The 13,826-nt window shown below is 42.7% G+C and overlaps 1 protein-coding gene and 1 non-coding gene across 2 annotated transcripts in view; both read left to right on the forward strand.

Annotated features, from left to right (window-relative positions):
• LOC132867784 (histone H3-like) overlaps positions 1–13,826 on the forward strand; it is a 1,068,851-nt gene that overhangs the window by 1,012,177 nt on the left and 42,848 nt on the right. The window lies entirely within an intron of this gene.
• Positions 916–987, forward strand: trnaw-cca (transfer RNA tryptophan (anticodon CCA)). The gene has a single exon. It is a non-coding gene; the product is annotated as a tRNA-Trp (tRNA).

Here is a 13,826-nt window from a genome sequence, read left to right on the forward strand (position 1 = left end):
TACGCGCTGTCACACACCTGGAGCGCCGTCCTGGAGGATCGACCTGACAGCAGGAGGCGTGAACTACCTGTCAAATTGGGTGGGACGTTCATGCCTCCGTAGTGTAACATCAGCTGATAAGGCACGTCACCACTCGACATCTGGTGACTGTTTTGAAGAAGGCGGAAGTTTATCGCCGAAACTGTCAAGGTAACATCTTAAAAAATCCTTGTCTTAAGAAACGAATTTAAAGAATAGTGTCATCTCTGATTGTTTCTTTGAAATTAATATAGGCTACAATGGTCAATGACAGAAAAATATAATGTATTTTAGTTTGTTAATGAATTCTGTTTGGGGAAAAAAAAAAATATATATATATATATATATATATATATATATATATATATATATATATATATATATATATATATATATATTTAATACAATACTGAAAGGCTTAATTGGTAGCCTATGTCTACTTCTACTTTATCACTGTATTGATTAAACAAGTCAAGTGCAAAACATAAATAAAAGTATCACTAAATAATGCAGTTGTATTATTGGACCAATTTTTGAAGTTTTACTACATTTTCTACCTGATATCCACCTTGAAATCCTACCCCCTGTTGGGATCAGGATAATCTTGGTTTTTTGGATTAAAGTTAGCCAGATCCTTCTGAAAAGTTTTGAACAACACAAACTGAAGGTTTGATCCAGATTGAAACTAGAATTGGATTACATGATCGGATCAGATTTCAGAATCCTACTTTCTCTTTTGAACAACCTATTTTCAAGATTTGATCCAATCCGATTACCAAAATCTGCTAAGATTACCTTTGAACAACTGGCCCATTGAGCTCATCCTCTGAAAAAGCTTGAGTTCAGAGCGATGCCAACTTTGTACCTTGCTGGTATGGGCTTCTTTATGTCAGCTTAGACCTCATGGCGCAATGGTAGCGCATCTGACTCCAGATCAGAAGGTTGCGTGTTCAAATCATGTTGAGGTCAGACAGCAAGATAATGCTTTTGGCTTTTTGCACAGTCTAATGCAGAAATTTTCAGAATCACTTTTATTGCCAGGTATGTGGACACACATGAGGAATTTGACTCCAGTTTCACTTAGCTCTCATAGTACAAAACAGATAAAAAAGCATATACACAAAACAAACAAACAAACAAACAAAAAAAATGGTGCAATAGGTGCATAGTGCAAAGTAATCCAAGTAAGTCAAGTATGAAGTAGATAAATATAAAGTATACAGTGTGCACAGAGCTCCGTTTTCCCCCACAGTCCAAAGACATGCAGGTTAGGTTAACTGGTGACTCTAAATTGACCGTAGGTGTGAATGTGAGTGTGAATGGTTGTCTGTGTCTATGTGTCAGCCCTGTGATGACCTGGCGACTTGTCCAGGGTGTACCCCGCCTTTCGCCCGTAGACAGCTGGGATAGGCTCCAGCTTGCCTGCGACCCTGTAGAAGGATAAAGCGGCTCGAGATAATCAGATGAGACAGTGTGCACAGAATGACAGTATGAGTGTGCAGATATTTTGCAAGTGATATTACTGATATATGAGTCTGGATTTTAGCTGTTCATCACAGAGACAGTCTGAGGGAAAAAACTATTCTTGTGTCTGGTTGTTTTTGCATAGAGTGATCTATATCGCCTCCCTGAGGTGAGAAGATTAAACATATTGTGACCAGGGTGTGATAGGTCTGCAGAGATGTTACCTGCCTGTTGGGGCAGGTAACATCTGCTCCAATCTGGACTCCAATCTCTAGGATGACCATTCAGGATTTTGTCAAGCTCATGCAAAAAGCTAAGATTGCTCTGCTAACAACTCTACTGAATGCTGTAGCACAAAATAGAAAGGGTGTATATGGTCCTAATTGGTTCTGTTAGAACCAGAAAAAGTTGTTTTATGAGCGATTTAGTTTTGGAGGTGAATCTGAACAAATTCCTGGCTGTTGCATTCCAGCAGTGAAAAGTGAAAGTATGTGCCTATTTATTGCCATTATTTAGCCTTGTGCTTACCAAGTGAGGTTACAAAGATGACAATTACAAAGAGACACTGCTTTATCATAACTGTGAAAGCTGAACACCAAATCAGTAAAATATATATATATATATATATATAAAAAAAAATCTCCTTCTCACCCCCGGCGGGGGGGTGGTATCCATGTCATCCTCAAGCTCGGGTCCTCTACCAGAGGCCTGGGAGTTTGAGGGTTCTGCGCAGTATCTTCGATGTTCCTAGGACTGCGCTCTTCTGGACTGAGGCTTCAGATGTTGTTCCTGGGATTTGCTGGAGCCACTCTCCCAGTTTGGGGGTTACTGCCCCAAGTGCCCCCACTACCACGGGGACCACGCAACCCTTGACCTTCCACATCCGTTCCAGCTGCTCTTTCAACCCTTGATACTTCTCAAGTTTCTCATGTTCCTTCTTCCTGATGTTGGCGTCAGCTGGGATCGCCACATCTATCACCACCACCCTCTTCTGCTCTTTGTCCACCACCACTATGTCCGGTTGGTTAGCCAGGATCTGTTTGTCAGTCTGGAAGCTGAAGTCCCACAGAATCTTGGCCCTGTTGTTCTCAGCCACCTTCTGTGGTATGGCCCATTGGGACTTGGGTATTTCTATTCCATACTGGTTGCAGATGTTCCTGTATACTATCCCAGCCACTTGGTTGTGCCTCTCCATGTACGCTGATCCAGCTAGCATCTTACACCCTGCTACTATGTGCTGGACTGTTTCAGGGGCTTCTTTGCACAGTCTGCATCTTGGGTCTGATCTACTCTGGTAGATCCTGGCCTCTATGGCTCTTGTGCTTATGGCCTGTTCTTGTGCTGCCATGATTAGTGCCTCTGTGCTGTCTGTCAGTCCTGCATTATCCAGCCACTGGTAGGATTTCTTGATATCAGCCACTTCCTCTATCTGACGGTGGTACATGCCATGTAGGGGTTTGTCTCTCCAGGTTGTCTGTTCCTCCTCCTCCTCTGCACTCTCATCAGGGTTCTGCTGCCTGAGACATTCACTTAGCAGTTCATCCTTTGGGGCCATCTTTCTGATGTATTCTCGGATTTTCGATGTTTCATCCTGGACCGTGGTCTTGACGCTCACTAGCCCTCGGCCTCCCTCTTTCCGCTTAGTGTATAGTCTCAGGGTGCTGGACTTGGGGTGGAACCCTCCATGCATGGTGAGGAGCTTTCTAGTCTTGATATCTGTGGCTTCTATCTCCTCCTTTGGCCAGTTTATGATACCAGCGGGGTATCTGATGACTGGTAGTGCGTACATGTTGATGGCTCGGACCTTGTTTTTACCATTCAGCTGACTTTTCAGGACCTGCCTTACTCTCTGGAGGTATTTGGCTGTGGTTGACTTCCTTGTGGCCTCTTCATGGTTTCCATTAGCCTGTGGGATGCCAAGGTACTTGTAGCTGTCTTGGATATCACCTATGTTGCCCTCTGGTAGGTCAATCCCTTCAGTCCGGATCATCTTGCCTCTCTTTGAGACCATCCGGCCACACTTGTCCAATCCGAATGACATCCCTATGTCATCGCTGTAGATCCGGGTGGTGTGGATCAGCGAGTCTATTTCTCGCTCATTCCTGGCATACAGCTTGATGTCATCCATGTAGAGCAGGTGGCTGATTGTTGCCCCACTACGGAATCGGTACCCGTAGCCGCTCTTCGTGATGATCTGACTGAGGGGGTTCAGGCCTATGCAGAACAGCAGTGGTGATAGCACATCTCCTTGGTATATGCCGCACTTGATGTTGACTTGGGCAATGGGTTTTGAGTTGGCCTCTAGGGTTGTCTTCCACATTTCCATTGAGTTCTGTATGAAGGTCCTTAGGTTCCTGTTGATCTTATACAGTTCCAGACATTCCAGTATCCATGTGTGTGGCATTGAGTCATAGGCTTTCTTGTAGTCAATCCAGGCAGTGCACAGGTTGGTCCGTCTCTTCTTACAGTCTCGGGCGACTGTTCTATCGACCAGTAGCTGGTGCTTGGCTCCTCTGGTGTTACTGCCAATTCCTTTCTGTGCGTCGCTCATGTATTGAGCCACATGCTTACTCATTTTTGCCGCAATGATGCCTGACAGGGCCTTCCATGTTGTGCAGAGACAGGTAATTGGCCGGTAGTTGGATGGGATGGGTCCCTTCTGGGGGTCCTTCATGATTAGGACTGTCCTGCCTTGGGTTAGCCATTCTGGGTGGGTTCCATCCCTCAGCAGCTGGTTCATCTGTGCTGCTAGGCGTTCATGGAGTGCAGTTAGCTTCTTCAGCCAGTACGTATGGATCATATCGGGGCCTGGTGCTGTCCAGCTCTTCATCTTTGACACTCTTTCTTGGACGTCTGCCATTGAGATGGTTACTGGTTCTTGTTCTGGGAGGTTGCTGTGGTCAGCTCTTAGGTCCACTAACCATTGGGCATCGGTGTTGTGTGATGCCTTTCTTTCCCATATGTCTTTCCAGTATTTTTCCACCTCAGCTCTTGGTGGGTCTGACCGGTTGTTGTTCCCCTGCCACTGAGAGTACACCTTGGCTGGTTCAGTGGAGAACAGCTTGTTTATTCTCCTGGCCTCTCCTTCCTTGGTGTATCTCCTCAACCGGGTGGCCAGAGCTGTTAGTCGCTGTTTGGCAGTTTCGAGTGCCTCTGGTATGGAGAGTGAGTTGTACTTCCTGGGCGCCCCTTTATTCACCATGTTCCCTTTCTGTAGTTCAGCTAGCTGGCTAACTTCTCTCCTTGCTGCCTTTATCTTGGCCTCTAATCGTCTCTTCCATGGTGGATACTGTTTGTTATGTCCCGAGCCCACCTTGTGTCCAAGCATCTCCATGATTACTGTTGCTGTACTGTGTATCAGCTTGTTGGTCTCAGTGATGGTTCTTATGGAGATTGTCTTCAGAGCAGCATTCACATCTACTAGTAGATCTTCTGAAGGTACTTGGCAACTCAGCTTCAGTATTTGTCGGGGGCTCCAGGTTTCCAGTTGGGTCACGATCTTCCTTCTCAGGTCAGCAGCTCTTGTGTTGAGGCTGTTAGCTGTTGGGGCTTGGTACCCAATCTCTGGTTGTGGGGATGATGACATCTCCCCGCTGACCTGTCTTCCTGGCTCCCCCTTGCCATAGCATCGTTGTTGTATTTCATTAATCTCTAGTTGTGATAGCAGATTTCGATTATGGATGTTGGAACACTGGGCTAATAGCTGTTTCTTTGTTAGCCTTGATTGTGGGTTTCGAAGTATCCAATGGTCCCACATTCTCTGCATGTATCCCCTCTCTCTGGGATTGCTTGTATAGTAGCATTCCAGCAAATCCGTATTTTCTGTCCTCGTCCATTGATGTCTTGTTCCAGTAGCCCATTTCTCATCAGTTTGCCCTGGTTCCCTAGCAACTGACGACCCAGGCAACGTCTGAGCCGGTATGAGCCTCTATCAGTTATGTTTTCACTCATTCCTGAGGTAGGCTGATATATCATGAGGGGTTTTGCCTAAGGACCCTTACTGGATGATGTTTTGCCCCGACCGGGATTCGAACCCCGATCTCCTGCGTCGTAATCAGTGAGCATTACCACTGTACTATCCAGCTGATTATATATATATATATACACACACACCAACCACCATTTCGAATGGTATAAAGTAGTATTCATCTGGGCCTTTTGCCTTTCCTTTATACAGTAGGCTATCCCACTATCATAATATTTATGTTGCCAGTTTACAATCAATTCACACAAGTATGAAAATATATTTTGGTTGCTATGCTTCCTATAGTGGCATACATTCAAGAACATGGAGAATTCAGAAATGCAAAATGTTTTTCCTTGATAGAAAAGTCTGATGTAAATATGCAAATATTATCATAACCTAGACTGTCCTGAAAAAAACAAAAACAGATTATATCATTATAGCATGTATATATAGGATGGCCCTTATAATGACCATGAGCTTAAAAGTAAAGATAGTATAGCCTGAAAATAGCCTATGGTTAATTTTGATCGATAATATCTGGAATAGAGTGGGTGATTTTCTAGTTCAAGGTGCATCAATGTAGGCAACTTTCTGTCCCTAAATATAAGACACACATTCTATGTATCTGTGCACATCCATGTGGATGTAGGGAACGCACATGCAGCCAAGCATGCAAAAAGGAATGTACAGTGACGCCACGCAAGTTCACGCAGCAAAAGTGTGTATTTTTAAGTGAAACTGTACTGTATGTCCTATACCACTAAACATTACTGAATTACCTCTGCAGATGGACATCAGGAAATTCTTCATCCAAAACAGAGGCAGGGAGAGAAGCAGTAAGGAGAGATGAGGATAAGGTGGAGGGAGGTAAGATGATCTAGATGTACATTAATATTATCATCATTGAGCTATGCTCTGTCAGCTGGCAAGAGCAATGCTAGTTGTTGATGCTGTATGCATTTGATTTATGGCTGTCAACCTTCAGTAAGTTCACTGCATTGTAAAAAGTAATTAGTGAGTTCTAATCAACAGAATACCGTAGCACTCAAAAGAAAGTGCATACTAGCATTTATATAAGCTACAAAAACTATGCAATCTTGCCAGAGTGAAAATCAATAATCATAGACATATAAACATAGATGCCGCATTCTGCGTAGAATCACATGTCATCCTTGCCGCCATATTGGATGTGGCAAAGTGGAGATTCTTCAACCGTCTCTGGTATAGCGTCTAGACAGTAGCTGAGAATAAAGATGCCTCATTCATGTGCTGCGTTTAACTGTACCAACAGGTTTACCATCCAAACGAGATCACACGGGATTACCTTTCACAGGTGAGACTGGAAAAATACTTTTCATTGTATTTGGTCATTATAACGTAATTTTACGAACAGATTTTTCTGACTTTGTGGCTAATATGAAGGATTTTGACAGAACAGGTCAGACAGTCAGGATCAGAGAGGGAGCTGTTCCTTCAGTCTTCAGTTTCCCAGCTCATCTCCACCGGGTAGGTGTATAGTTATAAGCAGTGAGAATTAGATAATACAGTGCCACACTATGATGAACATTTTTGAACGTATGATGAACGTTTTTAACCTTTCTGAATGCGAAGGAATCAGTGATGTATTTTGTTTTGGTATGACATTAGAACCTGGCTGAACTCAGTTTGGCGGTCATTCAGCTCACTTTATTCAACAAGAGTAGGTCTGTGTGGTGACTCAATAAATAAAACAGTAAATTTTTATTTTCATTCACTATTTCCAGTTTTTCCACTATTTCCATCATTTATCATATTCAGTCTTGTAGGTTGGTTATTGTGGCCTCAGGTTTTGGTAGCTTGCTACGGTATGCTGACTGATTAGCTTACCTGAGCTATCTATCGCGTATCTGTCACTAGTTTGCAGTGTACAGGGTATTTCGCACACTATTTATAACCATCACATTAAAAGTTATATGTGTTGTTTTGATGCCTGTTTGTTTCCCAAATATATACGTGTGTGTCTTAATGGGTGAATAAAAGGCATCGAGTTAAATATTTTTGTAGAAAGGGGCTTTATGAAGTTCAGTCCATTTACTTGATTTACGGGGAAGATTTGCCACATCAAATCTGGCGTACACTCTGACGTATCCCAGCAACAGGGCCACCAGCTCAATGCTGCATCTATGTTTATATGTCTATGATCAATAATTACCATAAACCTTTGATGTGTGCGTGTGTGTGTGTGTGTGGGGGGGGGGGGGGGCGCTGTGCCCCAGTACTGCTTTATGTCTAGCAATGCCCTGGGTCTGTATTCATCTTCTTAAAATTAAAAGCAGAGCATAACTTGGTTCCATGGTGTAACGGTTAGCACTCTGGCCTTTGAATCCAGTCATCCAAGTCCAATTCTCAGTGGAACCTTTAAACCTTTTGCCCACTTTGAATGATGGACAAAGAAATAACTTTTCTTAAAGATGAAAATGGGTCATGGCTGTGAATTTTGGTCCATGCAGTTAAAAAAAATGTGTGGATTGGGTGCAACGTGGTGGCTTGGGGAGCATTAGAACAGAGCTCTGATGGTGGCAGGGTGGGGCTTGTTCTACAAATGTGGTTGTAGGGTAAAATTGGATTCACCTTGCCCCTGGACCAAGCATCTGATTTTTGCCTCATAAATTACTGATTTTTGGGCAAAGCAGCTCAGTTGGGAGAGTATTTGAACGCAATATGGAAGAAATATCAGTGAAAGCTGCAAAGTCTTTCCACAAGTTTCTGAATCATTGTTGGAAGAGGACAAACTATATTCTCATCTCTGTATTTTCTGCTACTAACTTGTCTGAGTACTGCAATATATCTCTGAACGTTACCCAGATTTTAGCACATTTACTGGAGTGTGAATCCATAATCTCAATCACTGTCATTTTAACGTTGATGCTAACAAGTTTGTGGCATGTTTCAGAGAATTTTGACATCACCAACCTGGAGTGTGAATCCATAATCTCAATCACTGTATGAAATTCTAAAATAATCATATATGTTTATGAACATTTATTCAAAAAGTTCCACAATCTGTTCAGTGTAAAACATGCCAGACCTCCTTCAAGTGATCAAACGGTACCTTGCAAATACAAGAGTGAAACCATAATTGGAGGTGGCACGGTGGTGTAGCAGTTAACACTGTTGCCTCATAGCCAGAATGTTCTGAGTTTGAGCCCAGTGCCCGATGGGGGCCTTTTTGTGTGGAGTATGCATGTTCTCCCTGTGCAAGTGTGGGTTTCCTCTGGGTGCTCTGGTTTCCCCCACAGTTCAGAGACATGCAGGTTAGGTTAATTGGTGGCTCTAAATTGACTGTAGGTGTGAATGTTTGTTTGTCTTTATGTGTCAGCCCTGTGATGATCTGGTGACTTGTCCAGGGTGTACCCTACCTCTCGCCCATAGTCAGTTGGGATAGTGTAGGTATCATACCGCCATCTTCTGTCAGAACTACAATTCCCAGGCAACTTCCGTGTGACTCACGTCACGCGTGGGCGGGATCATCTACGTCAGTCCAACATGCACGCATAAATCCAAGCGGAAGCTCTTCCATTTTGTCTCTCACGTCTAGCTTCCGATGGATCTGGATGTATAAAGAGGCGCGCTCTCCACCCCAAAAAGACGTCTTCTTTCTTGCAAGATCCATCACTCAGCGCGATTTTCTTTCTTACCCTTGGCAAAGGTAAACTCTAGAGTCGCGCGATCTTTAAACCCAACCTGAGTTACAACCGGTTTACTTGCATTAGAAGTGACGTCACGACTGCAGCCCAGGCAGTTAAAAGTTAAGAAGCGATTGAATCCTTTTTAACTCAAAAGCGCTGTGCATCTTATTCTGATCAGAGACTTTTCCTCACGAACGCTGCGGTTCGGACCAAGAACCCTCTGCTTTCCACGGGACCCACCCAAGTGCTCCGCTGGACCCGAAAGTTTTCTGCGCCTCCATCACGAGCGGCTCACGTGCTCCCACGGCGAGGCCCGAGACTACACCGGCGAATAGTTCTTCATATCTTGCTAAAGGCAGGATTAAGTAAGATTTTGGCATTTGGGCATAATTAGGATAGTCTTAGGAATTTGCTTTTATTTGAAATAGTGTGAATTTAAACCCAGGTTTATTGTTACACTGTTGAACACGCAGCGTGTTGATTTATTTTGGTTCTATGTTCTCTCAATTGTTTAATAGATAGGCTGCGCATGCTTCTCTCTTTTATTCTTTACTACTAACATATAGTTCTCATTATTATACATCTTGATGTCATTAAGATTTCAGTGGATTCAGTATGGTTATGAGCTAGTGGGTTAGCTACAGCTTCGCTTTTGTCTGCTTAGCAACACAAAGCTAATCAAGGCCTACCATGTGCTCAGCAAGCCATCAGGCCTAACAAACACACTTTAGCTAGGCTATAGGGCCTTTCACAAACACATACTAGCAACACAAGGCTAATCTAGGCCTCCACCACGTGTAGTTAGCTACACGAGGCTAAACACAGAGCTAATCCTTTGTTCTGTTTAGATAACATTCTTTTGTTTAGCTACCAACAAGCTAGGCCTCCACCACGTGTAGTTAGCTACACGAGGCTAAACACATGGTCAAGTCCTTCACACTCACACTCTCTCTCTCTCTCTCTCTCTCTCTCTCACACACACACACACACACACACACACACACACACACTTCACTGCTTGTATATATTGATTTATCTTTTTATCTTTGTATAATAAATTCATTTATTAAACAAACTGTGTTTATTTGTGTGAACAACAATATCTGAAGTCCCCAATTTTCTCAAAGAATTCAAAAAGGGTGCAAATGTTATATAATATGGTAAGTGATCTTAATAATTTGGAAATGTACCATAATTTAGCTGTTTGGTAATTTATTATTAAGCACCAGGATTAATGGTATGATTCACTAAATGATTCCCTAAATGATTCATTGAACGATTCCCTAAATGATTCATTGAACAATTCCCTAAATGATTCACTGAACGATTCACTGAACGATTCACTTCAAATGAGAGTGATTCTATGGTATGATTCAATTCAAACGAGTCAAATTAAATGATTCAATGGGATTGATTCATTTTAATTATTGACCTTCAAAATTTAATGAGACTGATTTAACGAGATTGATCACTTAATATCAATAATTAACTGATTGCACCCACAATAGGCTCCAGCTTGCTTGTGACCCTGCACAGGATAAGCAGTTACAGATAATGGATGGAAACTGTAATTGGCTGTGCCCCTAGAACCAATCCAGAGTGATAACTGCCCATCAATGTGTAACTCACATGTACCTTCTGTTGCCACACTGGATTTTGTGGGTTGGGCTGCGAATGACCTCAAGTTCTGATCAGATTCTGTGCACTTTAAATAACAAACATCTGAGTCAGACCCCTCAGAATGAAATAGTGGTCAACTGGTGAATTCTCACTGCAGACTTTCTAGAAAAGCAGTCAACTAATGATTGTATTATTTAGTGGTGAATAAGAGAAGAGAAGATACAAAGAAGAAGACCATCTGTCTTTTTGTCAAAAATGATACCTTCACAATGGCTACTACCTTCCTGAATCCTTTGGTAAGTGCTATTTTTTGGAGTGGTTTTGTGTGATTCAAGCAACTAAAGATACATTTTAGAGTTTATTAAATTAAAGTTACTTTCAAAATGAAGAAAAATTAGATGAATTGAAAAAGGAGCACTGATTTTGAAGAGATTCATAAGTGCTTCTCTTTGAGGCAATCTCATGTGTGTATTTGAATTTCCTGTGTCCTGCAATCAGTTGTGTTATTTCACTGACACATTCAGATACAAGGAATCCATTGACATTTTGTGAAAACTGGAGAATCTCTTGTTTTGGACAACATTTCCATCAACAGAAAAAGGTTTCTCTTGTCCTGAAAGCAACACAACTTGTAAAGGATGAAACTAGCCAGTACAGGGATTGAACCTGTCACTTTGGCATTATTAGCGCCACACTCTAACCAACTGAACAAGACAAAAATGCATATGGCTGCTGAGGAACTCCGCTAAATAGTGATGAGGTGGTGACTTTTCCTTGTACAGATGTCTTTTCTCTTGATTATTGTTTTGAAGCCCTCAGTTCGACCCACTCACAGATTTACACAGGGGGATGAAAATCCCAACATCTAGTCAGAAAAACTTGTTCAACCTATTGAGCAAAGTCAGCTTGGATACCTTTAACAATGTGAAAGAACGATGCATATCTACCTTCCCTTCTTCAACATGGTGGTCCAAAAGCCACCATGTGCTCTGAAGAACCACTTCTCTCCAACCTCATCCCAATTGCTCTCACTGAACAATGAAACAACATCTGCTTCCTGAAACGTGCATCAAAAAATGAGAAGCAGGCCAAGGATCCCATATCAGGAAATTAGGCAGTTTTAAAAGACTGGAGCCTTGAAGATCATCTACTTAAATCTTCTTATCCATGGGATTCAAAGACACTCACCAAGAATCAATAATGGCTTCTGGCCAACTGTCAATTTAAAAAAAAAAAATTGCTTCCTCAGTAATGGTCCCAGAAAGAAATAACATTGGCAGTAACCACAGTTCAGGAACCTGTTTGATGCCTGCTTTTTTTGCGAAGCAGCAAACATTTGTGTGCAATCAGTTGAGTTGTTTCAATGGCACGTTTGGATACAAGGAATTGATTGACATTTTGTGAAACAACTGGAGAATCTCTTGTTTTGGACAACACTTCCCTCAACAGGAAAAGGCTTCTCCTGTCCTGAAAACAACACAACCAAGAAAGGATGGAACTGGCCAGTACAGGGATGCTTTTATGGCTGAGGACTACAGTTGACTTGTTAACTATAAGCACCCTTATTGCACCTTGGAAAAATTGACACGTGACGACCAATAATTGTACATTGTTGAAGACAAATTAAGTACTGACCATGTAAACAGAGTTTTGAGATGTGTCGGTACATGTGGAAACAGTAAATATGTAAATGTGTTGGTGATATGTAAACAGAGTCTTGAGATATATTGGTGAGATGTAAATGGAGTCTTGCAATATCTTGATAAACATGTGATGTTGGATATGGAGTGCTCAATCTCCTTTCGGAATGACAACCAGTCAGCTTTCCATAGGTTAAACCTTCTGCGGGTAGGGATGGTTGTTGCTTGGAGTGCAGATCTGACTGTGATGGCAATTGGTCGGTGCTGGGTATGAGGGATGGGATCCAGGACTTCCTTCACACTTCTGGAAGCGATTTTGCTGCTCACACAGGCAAGGTCTGGGTTATATCCCTGTTTCCATCTGGTGCTGTGGAAATACTTGGGTAGTTTGTCATTGTGGATTAGTGTCAGGTGTTTAGACTCAAGCTAGATTTCAACTCCATCTTGGTTGTTGCTCTCATAGCCCCATGATGTGCTGTGGGCATTGAAGTTGCTGATGTGGAATCTCCTTTTGCATCTTTCTGGTAGTTCTGGGTGAATAAAGGTGGTTGGGGGTGGATTGTACACAGATGTAACAGAGATGTTTGGGAGGGCAACTGTGATGGTTTCCATATGCCCCTCCATGGTGTGGGTACAGACTTCCTCAATCTTGAGGTTTGGTCAGCTGAAAACGGCTGATCCGTACTGTCTGTGTCAGATCTCTGCAACCAGTTTCATTCCAGGGATGACAGGTCAATGTTGTGCAGGGCCGATGTGGGGTTCCTGCATGCACGGTATGTCAAAACGGTTGGCCATTGTTGCCAGTATGTCTGCCTTGCATCTGGAGAAACCTTTGATGTTGATTGAGATGATTGACAGTGCAGGCCCGGTGAGGGGCAGGTGCTTGTGGCACTGTCGGGATTTAGCATGTGTCTTCATCGTTTGATTGCGTGGGTAAGTATACAGAGATTGGCCTACTGGCAGTATCAGATTAGAAAGTCCTGCTGAGTCCTTCCATCTCATTCAGCCAGCGTTTCCCAGGCTGCACCGTGGGGAGGTTTCTGTATCCGCAGCCCAATTCAGAACTGGCCAGGCACCTCCATGATTCCCTGTGGCTAGCTTCCTTGTCGTATTTGGTCGACATATTTGACAGACTGAATAGTTTGAATCTGTCTTTGCAAGGCCGAGATTCCAATATGTTGGTCCTTGCTGACAAAGTGGATGCTTTCATCCAAAAACTTGTCCTCTGGCATGACTGCATAATTGTCTGAAATTGTGACGTTTCCCAGCCTCACAGACTTCATCACTGAGGCATGCGGCCGTGATTTCTCCTCTATTTTTCAATCAGCTGCAGAACACCTGTCTGAGCTTAAAGTGCATATCACAGGTAAATTCAGGAGCAAGATCAATGTAATTCTCCTATTTTATATTAAACTTTGGTCAAATATCTGTAACATTCTGCATTCTCTG

This window comes from Neoarius graeffei, chromosome 19 (genome assembly GCF_027579695.1).
Source record: "Neoarius graeffei isolate fNeoGra1 chromosome 19, fNeoGra1.pri, whole genome shotgun sequence".
In the NCBI taxonomy this organism is placed as follows: domain Eukaryota; kingdom Metazoa; phylum Chordata; class Actinopteri; order Siluriformes; family Ariidae; genus Neoarius; species Neoarius graeffei.